This window comes from Aythya fuligula, chromosome 11 (assembly GCF_009819795.1).
Source record: "Aythya fuligula isolate bAytFul2 chromosome 11, bAytFul2.pri, whole genome shotgun sequence".
NCBI lineage: Eukaryota > Metazoa > Chordata > Aves > Anseriformes > Anatidae > Aythya > Aythya fuligula.
Genome location: NC_045569.1, coordinates 17,430,677 through 17,447,615, shown reverse-complemented (window position 1 = coordinate 17,447,615; position 16,939 = coordinate 17,430,677). Strand labels below are relative to the sequence as shown.

The 16,939-nt window shown below is 42.0% G+C and overlaps 1 long non-coding RNA gene across 1 annotated transcript in view; it reads right to left on the bottom strand.

The window, feature by feature from the left end:
- The window catches only part of LOC116493368, a 55,409-nt gene extending 39,904 nt beyond the window's left edge, over positions 1 to 15,505 (bottom strand). The window contains exon 1 of the long non-coding RNA XR_004253750.1: positions 15,264 to 15,505. This is a non-coding gene — a long non-coding RNA (uncharacterized LOC116493368). The remainder of the gene's footprint in view (positions 1 to 15,263) is intronic.
- Positions 15,506 to 16,939: the final 1,434 nt, after the last annotated feature.

The following is a 16,939-nucleotide window of genomic DNA, read 5'->3' as shown; positions in this document are numbered from 1 at the left end:
TGTGGGACTGGTTTTACAATATCAGATAATGAAAGGTTTGGCTGAATGCTGGTTTTTCTTCTCTAGTAATAACAAACCTATGCCGAGGCTTCTGTGGTATTCCTTGAGTTACTCCCCAGGAATGCTATTTGGGAAAGCTAACAGATTTTAAACTCCACCTGCCCTGACTCATCTATTAGCCGCACTACTCTCAGCTGCACGTTCTGCTTCACTTATTGTTTCTGAAGGAGCCAGTTGTTGTATGTTGGTTTGATTTGTGAAGCAGTTCCAGCCCATTTCCCAGGGGGTTTACTTTCCTGTCTTGATTGTCTCCTCCAAATATTTCTTCTCAAAGATAAGTTTTGGTTCCTATCCAAACCAGAAGAGGAGTACCATAAGCTCTTCTCTGGTCCTCCATCTTGTGCAGCCTCATTCCCCAGCGTGTGACACCGCTCTGCCAAGTGGTGTGATCAACCAGACTGCAGGCTTTATGCCTGCCTAGGAGATTTGGAGGTTTCACTTCTTTTTTGGGCTATGGCTGCTTAATAGAGACGTGCGATTTCAACATGCCCACACATAGTGTGAGTACGCAGAAATACAGGTCTCTTTAAAATTGTCAGGAGCAAATATGATCAGATCTGGTTCTTGATCTCATTACTGTCTGAAAGATTTGGCTGGCATTTTTAAATGCCATGATTTATGTTCTTCACCTTAACACGGCCCTTGGTAGTGTAAACCCAGTAACTCTATTATTCTCCAGGGCAACTTCTAAGAATCTGATTGGAGAACTTTCACAACACTGTGTCTGTAAGAAAATATTAACATGGATTAAGACAAGTCGATAGATATTAAACCAGGCTATAGAATGAGAACCAGTGAGAATAAATCAAATAACTTTGCCTAACTACAGAAAGTATTTGTAAAGCCCTGTAAGGTTTCCATTTCCTAAAGCCACCTGCCATCTCAAGTGCCCCTAATCAGTCACAGATGTTGGATACCAACCTGCTAACCCTATGGCTTTGAGAGAAAATACTGCACTTTGTAAACTCATTCTTGGGTATTTCCTTAATTTTTCTTAAACTAAACTTTCATCCCTTATTTTCCACTTAAATGTAATGAGTTATATCAACTCTGACATTTTGCCCTGCTTACTCTTACAGTTCAGTTTAGCTACCTCTCGAAGACCTTAGCTTCTTTTTTCTTTTTTTTTAATCACTAGGGTACATTTTTACTCTACATCTCACGATCGCCTTCCTGGCACTGAGGAATCCAACAAAATGCAGAGTTTAGACTTTTTCTGTAATCAGTTCCCAACAGAAAAGTGCCTGTTCTTCTGGTCTTAACTGATTTTTATCTCCATGATGAAGATCTACCAAGTAAGAAGCTTTTCTGAAGTACTTTGGAAACAACAATATATATATATATATATAGAGAGAGAGAGAGAGAGAGAGAGAGAAAATCCATTCCTTAAGAAACCAGAGACATTTTAGGAGCCTCATCCAGCTCCCACTGGAATCAAAAGCAAGAATTTCACAGATGAAGGAAGGTACCAAAACGGGCCATGCTGCCAAAGACCGTTAGCTGCTGTTAGGATATACTGGTACTGAAGCACGATGGTGGCTTTGGCTTTGCCCTGGAAGGAGGCTTTATTCCACTTCAGCTTGTGAAGACAGAATGGGAGTGAGAGTTGTAATGGAGGTAGGAAGCAGACTGGATTTTATTAGTCTTCCATCATCTTTAAGAGATCTCTAACCAGATCAGGTTTCAACCTCTCCCTCCACTCTTGTGTCAACCTTTGGTTCTGTTTTTGCTGGAGGATAAGTTTCATTATATTAATAAGCAGCACAAGTGGTTCCAATTGTGGAAGAACCACTTGGAGCTGTCAGAAATGATCAGAGGAGAAGTTTCAACCTTTCCATGATCACAGCCTCTTCTTCTGGTGCCACAACTCAGCACCTCCCCGGTGCACTTCACATTGCTCAGCAACCATGACAATAATAAAAGGTACATTTACATTTCAGTGAGTGTAGATTATTTTAAGGAACTTTATTCTCTAATCATGGTAGTACAGTGATGCTCATAAACCCGATGCTAATGGGAATAATTCGGCTAACACCAAACTACTGGCTGGAAGACTAGATCTAGGCACGTACTTGGATGAAACTATTCATCTGCAGCCTTCTACTGCAGTCACATTTCAAACACAAACATCTGTAACCATGCCACTGAGTCTGCGTTTTTTATTACTAATACATAGGTGATGAGAAAAACTCACAAAAAATACCCCAAACACTGAAACTGTTTGAACTGGATCATAGAGTGATGCCTTACTGCTTACCAGCCATAATGCTCAGCATTTGTCTAGCTCATATCTCAAGGAATGCATTTTAGTTAGAAATTAAAGAATCCCTATTCAGGTGAAAATACCACCAGATTAACTTTGCAGATAGGAAAGTGAAGCTGCAAGGCTGGGGACTGGGATCGTGGATCCACCAGGAAATGACAGAGCCCTGCTTCTCCTCAACAGGTTCGTCCACTGCCCGGGGAGGAACTGAGTGAAGTTTAGTTTCCCAATTAGACTCACCTGGGACTAGTCACTGAAATGTCATCCATGAGATGGAACAAAAAAAGAGGGGAGAAATGTAAAAGGGAATCTTTGTAGCCAGGACTACCTGACTCTCCCACAGTAGGAGACACAGGAATACCGTTTCATGTCATGGAGATGTAGTTAAAATGCAGACTGCATATCCTTGTTCTCAGAATTTGAGAGGTGTGGTTTATGCATGTGGACAAGCCATCGTTCCTCCCTTTGATCTATCACTTGATGTACAGAAAGGCTTTTATGTGCTAGTCCCATATAATGGATAATTTAGTCTGAAACCATTATGAAAAGTATTACACTTTGGGTACATATGCTTCAATTATTCTTGAAAGTACATGGAAATATTTTATGACATTCACATATATTTCAAGGTAAGAAAAAAAAACACAAAAACAAAAAACCAGAATTTTTGTTTACCATCCAAACAAATTTGTTCTCCCAAGGCAAGTTTATATGTATTTTAAAATAATTCTGCCATTTTATGAAAAATATTTTAAGGCAGAATGTAAGTAGTATTTTTGAATGTTAAATAGGAAAAATGTTAAAGTCATCATTCATTAAAACTACTAGTGGTACGTATTGCTCTTCAGCTGTGCATTTTTATTCTGTTTATGAATAAAACTACTTAACAAGTAATAAATACAGATTTAAATTCTCCTTGTTGAAGTGCACTTATAGCTGAACTTTCAAATTAATCCTACCACCATTTTACAAACAGAGATGGCCAGAGGGAGACCTGACAGAATTTTCCATAAAACCACGAGCTGCTGCTATGACCTGAGCCATGCCGCCAGTGTGCAGGGCTGCAAGTATCCCACAGGAACAGGAGGGCATTTGGGATTTTTTTTTTTTTTTTTTTTTTTTTTTTTTTTTGCAGGAGGATGGTCTCCTTGTTTCTTTTCTTCACCAAAGATGCTCCAGATACCAGATCTAGGAGATGGCAACAGCTGGACACCAGTCAGAGGCTAATGCTGACAGCAGTGTCAGGGCTGTGCTCACGCAGGTCACTGGGCCTTGTGCCTCGGTTTCCCTATCGCTCAGTTAAGCATCTTCATATCAGACATTGTTTTTTCAACAAGGGAAACTATCTTTGTGTTGAATTTTACATCTATTTTCTTCTACTGAGTAAAAGGATAATAGCTGTGGCCTTCGCATAGTTAAAAGATAGGATCAACCCCATTTCATGGCAGTGTTGGTGGGAGATACCGCCCTGTAACACCTATGACCTGATACGTGAGGCTGTTGGCATTGCTAATTCAAATAGCTCAACTAGAGGGGAAAAAGGTGTTCAGCTTGGAGGTATTCCGAGCTTTACAGACAGCAGGGGACACTCTGAAGAGATGTCCTGCTAGCCACTCCATCCCTGCTCTCACGACCATGTAGTCCACGCTGGCCCACTCGCCTTGCACATCACCCTTCTGCAGGAGGTGGGACTGTGTGGTCACTGTGACCAGTGACTTCCTGAGCCCTGTGGGTAGAAACTGCATCCGCAGCTCCTGGTTTCCAAACCTTAAGCCCTGGTGGGGACCAGACAAGCTGAATGGGTCCATCCGCACTAGCCACCCTGACCCACCTTACAGCCAAAAACCAGACGAGGAGCAGCAGCTGGTCACACAGTGCAGCTCAGTGCAAGCTACTAGCCCCCAGCGTTTCCTGAGGCCTGACTTTACTCGTGCACTGCCTGCACAAGCCCTTTCCCACACGACATCTGAACTGAGCCTCAGCAGCAGTGCCCGGGCTCTGATCGCTGACCCAGCCTTTGTTGCAACCCCTCTGCCGAACTAACCCGAGATGAAAGGCGTCAAATGACAGGATACAGAGCGCTGAGAGCTGGCAGCAGAGGTTTCTTCTGCAGACATCTTGCTGGTTGTTTTAAGGTCTTCTGCCTCTAAGTGGCACCATGCTGAGTGATTGAACACTTGCTAGAATCTGTTCTACCTTTTATTGTAATGATTTCTTACAGAGCTCCCAGTTTCCAAACTCTGAACTTTCAGGAGTACTGCCTGGATGTCAGAGCCCTTTCGTCAGAAACACCAGAGCCTTCTGGAGTGATGGTCCCACTACTACAAAATCCCTTTGGAAAGCCACAACTCAAACCATCACTGGGAAAGACTGAAGCTTAGTTTTCAGCGAAGGCTGTCACATCCCCAGGATCTGTAATGAGAAGTATTCAAAATACAGCCAGGCAAAGCTTTCTGTGCCATAAATTGCTAGAGGGTTACACTGAATCATAGCCATGCAGGATCTGGTTTATGGATTTGTATTTGCTGAAAATAATTAGGCTCAAATGGTGTTATATGCGACTTCTGCTCAGAGAGCAAGAAGGAGTTTGGGATGGGGACAGAGGGTGTCCCTGAATGGTCGGGTCCAACCTATGTACACAGACAGATGGACAGACAGACACACATTCTGAAAGTCCTGAAACTGCTCAAGCAAACTGCTCCAACTAGCCGTCAGGTACAAGAACTGTTGTACTTCTGAAAACAGAAGGAACTGATCTCCCCTTGGTGCCTTAATTGGCTCCTAATGCTGTAACATTCAGATACTCAACCATCAACTATGAATCTGACTTCAGACCCTCACACATTTCACAGAGTTCAGGCCTGTTTGCTCTTCTTGAGCATACAGTAAGGCGTTCCTGTCCCTCCATAATAAAGCAAAACCCACAGCCCGGACTCCAGCTCAGAACAACAAACCAGCCACGTAGCTCAGGAAAATTATTGATACTCCGAGAGGGCTACAGCAATGTACACCAAGAGGAAAGTTTTCCTGTACTTGAGGGAAGGCTGTCAGAACAGTAATATAGTAGAGTGAGCTGTGAAGAGTGGGAGATTTATGTGCCAATTCTGTGTATGATTTATTTAGATGAATCGCTTTTTATCAATATGTAAAAATCCAATAAATATAGCTCCCTATACAAAGGGTTGCTCCAGTCCCAATGTTTCAGTGGACAGTTTTGGCAGAAAGTCAGGATGTGCATTAAAAACACACTTTTTGAGAAGTCTAATAAATAAAAGCTCTGAAATATGGTTTCCTACTGAGAAAGGCATTTTAAATCATTTTGATAAAGAACCTAAATTAGGCCTTAAAAGGAGGGGGAAGCTAGGTCCCTGTAACTAATTATTTATAGGTATTTTGAATAGAAAAGTCCAGGAAAGCTGGCCTCCATCCCCCATTCTCTGCCACAATAAAGGGGAAAGAAAAAGCCATTCCCTTTCCCTCACCACTACCAAATTTAAAGTCCAAAGTGTTAGAAAGGGAAGGAGGAAAACAGAATTCAAATGGGGAAACAGGCACCTGAAGAAAACAAGCAGCTTTAGAAGGCCTGAAAAAAATCTGCACGCTTTCTACCAAAACAAATGATATCGGTAGGGGACAGGCCTTCAGTTCTCCTCTGCATTACTCAGGAGAAGTGGGCCCTTACTCCAGCCCCCTGAAGAGGGAATACACTGATACTTGTTAAGCACCAGAGGGAATGGCTTTAGAAGCAAATAAACATCTGAATAGCCCTAGTCCTTCTGAAAGTTAAAGCAATTTCGAGCCTGCACAGAAGCTGAAACTGCTGGGGACTTGGGCTTCTAAGTCACGTAGGTGCTTCTGAATATGTTGGCCTGAGAGCGCAGCTGACCTTCTGCATGTGCACAGCCACTCACGGGCCCTGCCCTGGAGGATTTACAGATTGGAGACCTGAAACCCCTCATGGCAGAACCAGCGGGGCTGAAGATGTGCTGATGTGTTGGTGCAGGGGATCTGTGGCTCTGCAGCAGTAACTGTCAGCACTCCGAACTGGATCTCAAGCTAGGGCCTGTGTGGAAAGGCTGAGGAAAGAGAGACCAATGTGAAAGCACAGTGTGTGAGAGATTTCTGCCACGGTAGTTGTGCCTGTCAGGCTTCCTACCGAGGTTACTGAGTTACTAATCTAAAAGACATCTAGAATTTCCCTCCCTGCTCTCAGCAGATGGCTTCACCTCGTACTCCTTTCTGTCACCATGCATGGTCATCTCTCAAGTCTCTGCACAAGGGCCATTCATTGTCCTCTGCTCCACCAGGAGTGCTTCCTTCTGAGTTGAGGTTCATCCCTCTCCTTAAACCTGACCTTCAGACTGTCTTTTTCATTGCAGGGCTTAGTAAGGGTTTACTACAGTACGGGCCACCGCTGCCCTTGCTGAAGCAGGAGGTTGCTAACAGGTGGCACTTAGCGCTACACCAGGAAAATACAGGCCTGAACCTGCAGACAAACCCTCTAAGGTCAGAAATAACAAAACAGCTCAGCCACGCAGCACTAGCATCCAGCTTGCAGCTCCAAATCTGACACAGAAATATGTGGCCAGGTTTTCAGAAGAACTCAGCAGCTTGAGGGCTTTGTTGAACGTCTGCCTGCAAGCACATTGGTAGGAACTGCAGGGTTCAGTTCAGAAAATCTGGTCTGGGTGAGGAGCACTCACGGAGACTGGCCAAGAGCTCCTCTGCAAATATCCTAAATGACCCAATGAGAAATAGCAACAGACAAGGTGACCTCACAAAAGCAGGAAGCGCTACCTGCAATTAAAAACAATAAGATTTTGTCTTGAATTCACACTAGCCTTCAATTTTCACCAATCCCCCCAAAATAAAAGTTCCTAGACGGTCTGAAAGTTCAAAAAAGTGGAAATTTGAATGTAAATTGAAACTTAGGCATTAAAAAATTACAAAAACATTCATTTGTGTCATGAAAACTTAAACTCGGGCATCTGACATTTTAAACTCAATAACCCAAACCATCAGCCATAATGATTTCTCCATCCAATTCAGCATTAATATTCAGACAAACGTCAGGCGCTGTCGCTTCCCATATCAAAGCAATCCACATTCGTTTGCATCCAGAACACCTAAGGATGTTGTGCTTCTGATGAACTAGCTGTAATTTTTAAGCTGAAATGAAAGAAAGGAGAGAGATAGAAGAAGATGCCTGAGTGTCTTTTGAAAAACATCAAAATGCATTTTCTTTTAAATCCCTGAAAAAAGGATCTGATTATTTAGGGATCCTTTCCTCTTCACTTCATTATCATTATGTCGTCAGTGCTGGGTTATCTAATTACTCAGCCAGAGCTGGAAACTTCATTTCCATGTAATAAGGTGTAAGAGGACTACCCTGTCTAGCTTAGTAGTTAGTCCTTAAAGAACAGCTGCAAAGAGTGGAGTCGGGAAGGCTGCAGCACAAGAGGAAATCCTCAGTAGAATTCAAGTGCTTTACGTCTGTCATAAACATGCTTCCAGATCAAATTAAAGGAATTTCTTTTAACTGTATTCACAGTCTCCAAATACTCTACACAACAAGCTGCCTGAGATCTTAGTCATTCTAAGAAATGAATCATATTCCCCTTGTCATCTGGCTGTTCTCCGCTGACTGCTAATTCATTGTATATTGATTTTAAGACTCTGTTAACACATTATATTTTTGTGTTAAGCCAGGAAGGCTTTTCTTGCTGAAAAATCATGTCCTATCTTCATTTCTCACAATATCCATTTTTTTTCCTTACCATTTATTTCAAATGATTGATCAACACAATTTAATCAGCTTTAAATGGTTCAATGACTTGTTCCACACTATTGTACCACCTACATTTTTTCTACCAGTATTTAATACCACAACATGAAGTCTGCATATTAGACTTGTGTGGTTGCCTATTAATGCAAAAATTCAGAAGACCAAATAATTGCTGGGCTAACACCCTGGGGTCTTGCAGAATTGTATCATTGCAGAGATTTTGGAAATCAACCGCTCAGAGAAATAACTTGTTATCTAAAAGGAGGAATTTAAAACAAAGATCACTGAAATGATAGGGGTATTTTTCATCACTGATTTAAAACAGGTCAAGACTTTAAAGCATGCCTGTAAAAAATGTGCTATTACAGCTGCTGATTAAAATTTATAATGAATTAGATAATAAATATTTTGTTTGCCTCTTCTAAAACGTCATTAATGGTGAGGTCTCTCACTGGACTATTACAAAACTGCTGTTGGCAAAAATCTAAGTACAAAACACAAAGGCTTCATGTTTCAGATGCTTATAAAACTTAATTCCCCTGAATAACACTACTAATTTGGGTCGATTTGTATGTTTAAAGATTGTACATAAATATTTTTAGCATGTAGTTAGACCACAACTTTGCTTTTATTAAAATGTTTCTAGCAGGTATAAGATTTTTGTCACTTCAAAATAAAATAGTTTTGGTCAAACAGAAGTTATTTAAACATTCAGTAGATTTGCAACTCTTTGTGAATGTTTCAATGCATACCAAATTTTTGAAAAACTGGGATCAAAAGTATTTAGTTTCATAAAAATGGGTATAGAAACTTATTTTTCCACTCTATCAGATTATTCTGGAAACAGTATTTCATTGCTTTTTCTGACTTGCAGACATTCAATATATCAGGTGTTGGTTGCAGATATCCTGCACACAACTTAACAGTTTTGTGTCTGAGATACCCTTTTCTCGGAGGAAATACATTCAAAAAAATACTTTTTAAGCATAGATGAACGTCATAAATACAAAGTTTTAAAGTAGCAAAAAATTTTGATAGCGGGAGCTGAAACTACTAAGTGAATTACTGAAACAAGCACCAAACTAAGACTAAAAGAACCACAGAAAGGATAAAATAACTAGCACACAAATAAACGAGTAATTTAAATTTAAATATATAACAATTATAAACAGTGTGTGTATATATATATATATATATATTATATATATTATGTATTTAACCTATTCTGGCGTGGAAGAAATGACATAAAATGTAAAAGTAGAACTTGTTATGTGTGGTACGAGACATTTAAAAAGCAGGTTTGAGTCGAGGTATGATTAAATGTCAAATATGTCTGGGACCTGAATGGAGCTGTACCAGACCCCTCACAGAATCGTAGGTTTTGGGAAATTCTTTTTCATACCACAGGAGCCTACACGCTGGATGATATGTATATGAAGCATATAAAAGAAAAAATAACAGCCACACATCATTCATAATTTAGCATTAATATGTAAAACCAAGAAATATCCCACATGAAAATGGAGGAAGCTGAGAAAATAACTGTAGTTACACAGCTTACCCAATTTGGTTTTACCTGGTAATGGAAATGGTAACATAAACCTACAATTAGGAGTAGTTTACTTAATAGTTTTGGCTGAGAAATACGCTGAGGGGTAAGTCACCCTTACCATGTAGCTGTAGTTTATTAAACTTTCTGTTTCTGAGATATGTGCACAGAGTGGGGGATTAAATTAGAGGATCGCTTTGCTGCTAAGACTTACACTTCAGTCGCTGTAAGGTTCTGTCCATTCAACACACCTTACAAATAACAGACCGAACTCTGCTTTCAATTACTGGGGTGCAACTTTGACTGAAGTCAACAGATGTTGCACCTCAGTAACTGTTAGCAGGACTGGATACTGAATAAAAGGCTGGGAGAAAAATTCTCTGATGCCAACGTTTTTGATGGAAAACTGATTTTTCAAATAAAGGAAAGTTTTGGGAAAAGCATGTTTCACTGAAAAAAAACTATTTTTATCAATCACTTTTCTGTTCAAATCTTGAAACATTTCATTTTCATTGCTTTTTTTAACGACAAGTCAGAATTAGTTTGAGAAAATGTGTAATCATTTAACATGTTGCTGGAACAAAACTATGGAGTGAAAAGATGACAACTTAGAGTAAAAAGAGAGATGGAGATAAGGAAGGGAAATGAGAAGAGGGTAAACTGGCATCCTTCAGAAATCTCATTACAAATTCTCAGTTCAAAATTTTAATCCCTATCAATGAAGCCTGATCTGGGCATTCGCTGGTGGTGGGTTTGTTACGTGGTCTCCAACCAAACAGCGGCTGGCAGCAACACACTGCAGTCATATCTCAGAACTTGTTCACTGGACAAAGCACAAGAATGGGGATCCAAAAACAGGGGGAAATTAAGCCTCCATAAATACAGCAATTTCCCGGGGTGTAAATCCAAGCAGGGGTTTCAGGAAGCAGAACGTGTGAAATCAGACAGGTGTCTGTCCCTGAGCAAAGCGGTCTGGAAGTGTTTAGTGCACGCCGCAAATGTTCGCAGTCCACTTCAGAGAGCTGCTCGGGGAGAAGCAGGTACCCCGAGAGGAAAAAAAGGAGAAAGAGAAAAGGCAACTGCTGCAGTCAGCACCCTACAGAACCTCCTTGAAGGTCAGCTTGGTGCTCTGGGCCATAAAGGAGAAATGTGAGTCCCACTATAAACTTCACTTTCATAGGAAGTCCTGAGAGTCCCATGAAGTCAATAGGACTATTTTGAGGACCAAGAATCGCTTCCATCAAATAAAAATTTCAAGGTTAGGCCATAAAGCATGCAAAATATATTGTATCATGAAACGTGAGTCAACACCGCAATGATACAGACATTACTCATGTGTATGCTAGACATCTCTGCTACACGAACAAACCTGATCTATTCTTGGGGAAGATTATTGAAAACAGAACTCCTGCGGCGGACAGTCGGGGCTGGGCTCCGACAGCTCAGATTCCTTTCCACCTAAGAGATCTGCGAAGTTATCCGGGGGAGCTGCTGTTCCTCTGGGGCCAGGCCCCCCCGGGGAGTCCCGCTTGAGCAGCGTGTAATGGTGGGATGCACTTCAGATGCTGCGTGAGGAGGCCAAGGGCTCAAGACCGTTCGTGTAGATATGAGGAAGACGTGACAGAGCCCTAGGGCTCTTGGCGTGCTGGCAAACCACACCTTCAGGGACCTTCTAGAGCTAAGGCTGGGTGGTGAATTGAGAGCGTTACCTGGACATCTCCTTTTTGGTAGCTGCATTTGGAGATTTCTAGGAGAAAGGCACATTTTTGTTAACTCCTGTCCCTCTCGTATCCAAAAGCCTGAGAGAACAGAGCGCTGAGTTTTGAGGCATTGTGAAGTATGTGCAAAATCTGAGTCGCCACTGCACAAACCTCGCCTGCTATTTTAAGGCTGGCTACTGAAGCGAGTGTGGGTTAGACAGGCTGTGAACGAGGGGGAGGAAGGGAAGGAAGAAGGCTGAATAGCAGTAGGAAACATGGCTAAAAAGGACTAACTATTTGCACAACTGATGGTTCTGAGCTGTTAGATTATGCTGACAGTATATTAATCATATGTTACAGCCATATGCACACACACTGATAAATTTATATTTGTCTGCCTGTAAATGAACGTTAGATGTAAATTATGGAAAATATTGACAATTTTACATCAGGTTAATAGGATAAATATTTTAAATATTTTAAATATAAAAATATTTTTGCATTACACCATCAGATGAAATTACAAAAATATGTATGTGGGAGATGAGCTTATGGCCTACACCAGCTCTGAGGATTAGGCTTGAAATTCCAGATTGTCCACAGACTCCAGGAACTTAGCGAAAGCTTCCAAAAGCATCCCAATGAGTTCAGAGGATAGTTCCTATGACCTGCATTTTGAAAGTCACACAGGTTGCTGCGCAATCTACTTGCTCTTGGAAAGCTTTCCCCTGGCCACTCTTGCTTTGTGTGTCTAAATCTGCCGCCCAGGTATCTTTATATTTATGCTGAGTTTAAGATCCTCATTTTTGCCTTGCTGTAGATGCTGGCTCCCACCAGTGGGAGCGTACCTCCCACGAACCCACCCAGTCTGTGGCCATGTGTGAAAACCCTAAGTGCTTTTCCACATTTCAAATAATTATCAATAGATGATGCCATCTGGGTAACTTCTTGGCCTCTGCTTCCATTTCAGTTTACAACTCTCAGTGAACTCCAGGAGGGAAGTAATACAAAGGATTAGATTCCATCTATGCCACTTCTTCGTCCTCTGTACTTTTAACAGTGATCCGAGCTCCCCGTGTTTATGGGAGCAGCACGGGAGCATCTCAGGGCACTGTTTTGCCTGCTCTGTGTTACAGAAAGGATGGAAGCGCAGCTACCTCCCTAGACTCTGCTCCCAGACCGACCTGAGGCTGCAGGACCTCTCCTAAATCCCAGAATTTTTGAGCGTGTGTATGTTGTGATTGCCTTGCTCTGAGACTATCTTCTAGATTCTTATAATATTCTTGTTTCTTTTTTCCATTAGTTTCCTTTCATTTATTTATTTATTTTTTTACATTTGCCATATGCTGCCCTGACGGCACTACCTCCAGGAGGGAGTGTTTGGGCAATTTCCCTGACAGTGCTGAAAAGTCCCTTTGCATCCACCTCTCCCGTTCTGCTGCTCCAACTCCTGCACTGCTCACTATGGATGAATTCCTGCAGTGTTTCGTGTAACCACCTCTCATATCCCTCGTCGGAGGCTTGTGTGCTCAGCTTACATCCAGTCTCATCAGGATGTCTTTTTGATTTAAGCTCTTGTCTTCTCCCTGCTAGGCCTAATACCTCATCTGTTAGCCGCTGCTGGTTTTCGCATTGTTTCCTTATCCCAGTCATATCGTGTGCTGTGCCTAGGCTGACATCTCCTCCCTCACACCATGACTCATTTGGTCCCTTTTTAGTCCTGGCATGCCAATAGCACCTCAAACTGGCCGTTAACTCCTACTCTGGAGCCGTCATTGATACGCCCTGGGAGAAATCTCCTGCATGGAAATAGCTCGCTTGTGTGTGTGCACGTGTGTGTGTGCGTGTGGTTTTATGGGACGAAACATGTCCCTGTCAGAAGATCAGAAGCCAGGAGATGGGTAAGGGGCGAGCAGTGATGTTTTACTAGGAATTCACTGGCATATGGTCAGAAGTAAGTTAACTGTTCAGAGAAGGGGGTTTCTGTGGAACTGTACCTGACTACAAGGTAAAAGGATTTAGGCTCTACTTCAAGATATAATGTGTCCTTTCTCTCATTTTACTCTTCTCTCATCTCCTCCCATTTTATACCATATGCTTTATGAGTAGAGTCTTCCCCTGCTTTCCCTGTAGCCAATTAAAGAATCATTACAACAGAAGCAGAATTGGCTGCGCATAGCAGAGATGCAGAAGAGACAGCTAATGGATCTGCACGAATACCAGCCTTGATCCCACAAAGACTTCTGCATTAAAGTCAATGAAATATTCAAGCGCGTAAAGTTAAGTGTGCATGTCAGTCTTTGGCAGACTGAGACCTTGAAGCCTACTCAGACATCATGACTGGGTACAGACACAAACTTGACACTTCCAGTGTTTCACTTAGCTCTGACAAAATGGTGTTTGGGGGGTTGCTTTAAAAATAAATACAAACAAATTCCCTAATAGTTACATTACTTTCTAAATAAGCTTTGAATATATACATGTACATATATTGCTGTTGTCACATAGCCTTCTTGTTTGTAATTCTTCCCTAGGAAAAAATAGTTTAAATTAAAGGAGTAAGTTTTAAAGAAACATGGTCAGGTGTTACCATCATATTAACCCTTCTGAACCAACAGACAGCATTAGGTAGACATGTAATGAAAGAAAGAGCTAAATAAAGATCAAACCCAAGAGAGAAAATGTTCCTAGAGTGGTTCTTGAAGATTTTCAAGGGCATTTGAGTAGCATTTCCCCCACTCAGAAATGCATCAAAAAGAAAAAGTGGACCTTTATAAAAGTAGCGTGTCCTTACTTGTTATAGGCCAAGGTTACTGCTGGCTGGCTTAGGAAGAAAACGCCTCACCACTGTGCAGGTCTCTGTTTTTCACTAGGTCACTATTAACGTGCTTAGGAGACAGAAGACTGGACTGGTGTAGGCATTGGCTGTGCTCTGGACTTTCTCTATTCTCCCTTACTGTACATCTGAATAGACAGTGCATTTTTTCTATATAGCTGTAGAAGTTATTTTATTTGGAAAGAGCAAACACAGGCTCCGAATTTAGTAGTTCAATTGATAGCTTTGCTCCAAGTTTACTTGTCAGCAATGATGCCACCAGAAATCTTTACTCAAAATTTAGTAAACATTTTCAAATCCTGACTGCTGGGAAAAGCTGAGCGGATACAGCATAACAGTTTCCACGAAAGCATTCCCATTACTACTTGATTTGCTTTCTACATCTACTCTATTGAACACAGTTAACAGTGGAAACACTTGTAAAAGCAGCTCTATGCAATTCTGAACAAACTCAGGAGGGTATTCATGGTAAAGGAGCTGCCAACTCAAACGTACTGTCACTCAAAAACTTAAGTCCCATTGTCACCCTCATCTCCTCAAGAAAGAAAAATATGTAGCAAGAGAAAACAGAAAAGCCAGACTTCATGTACTTCAGCTCCAAACGGTGCAGATCAGGCACACGGATGTATACTTGCCCACTACATGTAAGCACGTTGAAGTTTTGGTTTACGATGTAAGCTTAGCTATTTGAAGTACTATTGTACTCTAAACATGTCCATGTTTGGATTCCCTTTGCAACTACTCAAGGATGTTGCTAATGATACTGGTCTTCAGATAAAAGCCTGAATAACAGCATAAACTAATGTAATTTCAGCAGTGAATGGGAAATACCTTGCAACAGAAGAGAAAACCTTTTGTAACCCATGATCAGTGGATCTAGTCAGAATGAAAAAAATAACAGTGCTTGGATTTCTGAATATCTAAGACTTTATGCAGTTTAGCCATGAACACGTTTGACCATGAAAATATTTCAGTGATTCATTGTGAAGAGCAAATGAATCTCAGAAAGCTGCTCTCTATTCAGAGGTAATTAAATAACAGCAAGATGTTTCACAGGTTCAGTTACTCACCCAATCTAGCACTGTCGAGAGAAGATCTGTGGCTCTGCAGTAGTACAGTGAACTTGCCTAAATGGTGCTTGCTCCATCATGGTTGTGTTCTGTTCTATCGGCAGCTTTTGTGCTTCTTGACTTTCCCGTTACTATGGTGAATGATTGTCACAGGAGTACAGAAAGGATGTTTAGGACACAAGTTGAGACAACAGCCAAAAATGGTGCTGGGACAATGCGAGTTACCAGCAGGTTCTTCTGCTTTTTTGTGCATGTGGGAAGGGCAAGTGAGAGCTGGCAGCTGATCTATCTCTGTGCTCGTGAGAGACAACTGCTCATCTCTCGTCCCAGCTCAGCAGCTCAGTCAAGGCTCTTGCTTAATGGCCTGGGAGAGAGAGACCAGCTCCCGGAACACAGGCAGCCTTGGATGCTGCTGCTGGCATCTGTGCCTTTTACAGCACGATGTCCTGATGTCTTTGTATGCACAGTCTCTCTCTGGTACCACATCCACAACCCCTGCTGAAGGATTCAGAGCAGTGGGCGGATCTGTGGACCACTATTCTTTGTGATCCGGGGTATTTGGACAGGATAACCCAGCTGTGGACCTGTGCAAGCTCTGGCTGCAAGGAGTTAACGAAGTTGTGACCTACCCTTGTCCATCTTCATTCACCTGCACACTCTGATCAATAACGCTTATTGCTTTTTGGCTTCTCTTCCCACGTGAGAAGCAAAGCCAACAGAGCAGTGCCCACAGCACTACTACAGGCACATTTATATTTGCCAATGACCCAAAAGTAAGTAGACCTGTCTGCCCTTGTGCAACCTTACTGTTGGCTAAGCCCCTCCGTTCCAGCTGCTGAGCTCTGTTCCCAGATGAAGATTGTTTAAGTCTGAAAGTACTGAGTATCTCCAAGATGGGAGCAAATTAGGAGACACGTCAAAAGAACAGCTACAACAGGAACTCTTAAATGCCAGGTCTTAAATCATTCTGGCAAATTGTCAGTGTGCTTATATTTCTGCTGTACTCCCCCAAGTTTGGTGATGGATGACTGCTGATAGCAGTGAGTTGGAACCTGTGATCTGGCGGCCGATCCTGGCATTCCCCAGCTGCTACAGGAACAGGCAGTGGTTCTGATTCGGTTTAAAAACAAAACGTAACCACATTAGAGAAATGAATAAAGCACTGATTTCCAGCGCAAAGGAATATATTGTCAGGGTATGGTACAAAATGTCAGGACACTACTTTTCCAACTGCAGACAGCCAGTAGCTCTTTCTGTCCCACTAAGGTGCTGACCATGGTCAATATTAAAAAGCTTCGTCAAACGGATATTGCTGGGGTTTTATTTTTGGCAAGTTCTGCATATTAAGGTGCCCAAAGCAGCTGAACACACCATTCTCAAGGAGATATTTAACGGGAAGAAGCACACACTCTTCTCTAAGGCTTCATTTATACTGTGTTTAATAGCTCCGTAAACCGACAGAGATTAGGTAACCTGCTAAAGAGCACATGGCAGGCAGGTGGCAGAACAGGAACTACAGCTTGGAAATGCCTCTTGCTCTTCTGTCTGCTGAGGAGTCAGATGAGGCTGACCTGTGTGAATGTAATGAGGGAGGGAGAGAGGGAGAGAGTGCACGAGAACTTCTCTCCTTTTATCACACCTTTGCATGCCCGCAAGGGCCCTGACCTCTCCTGTGC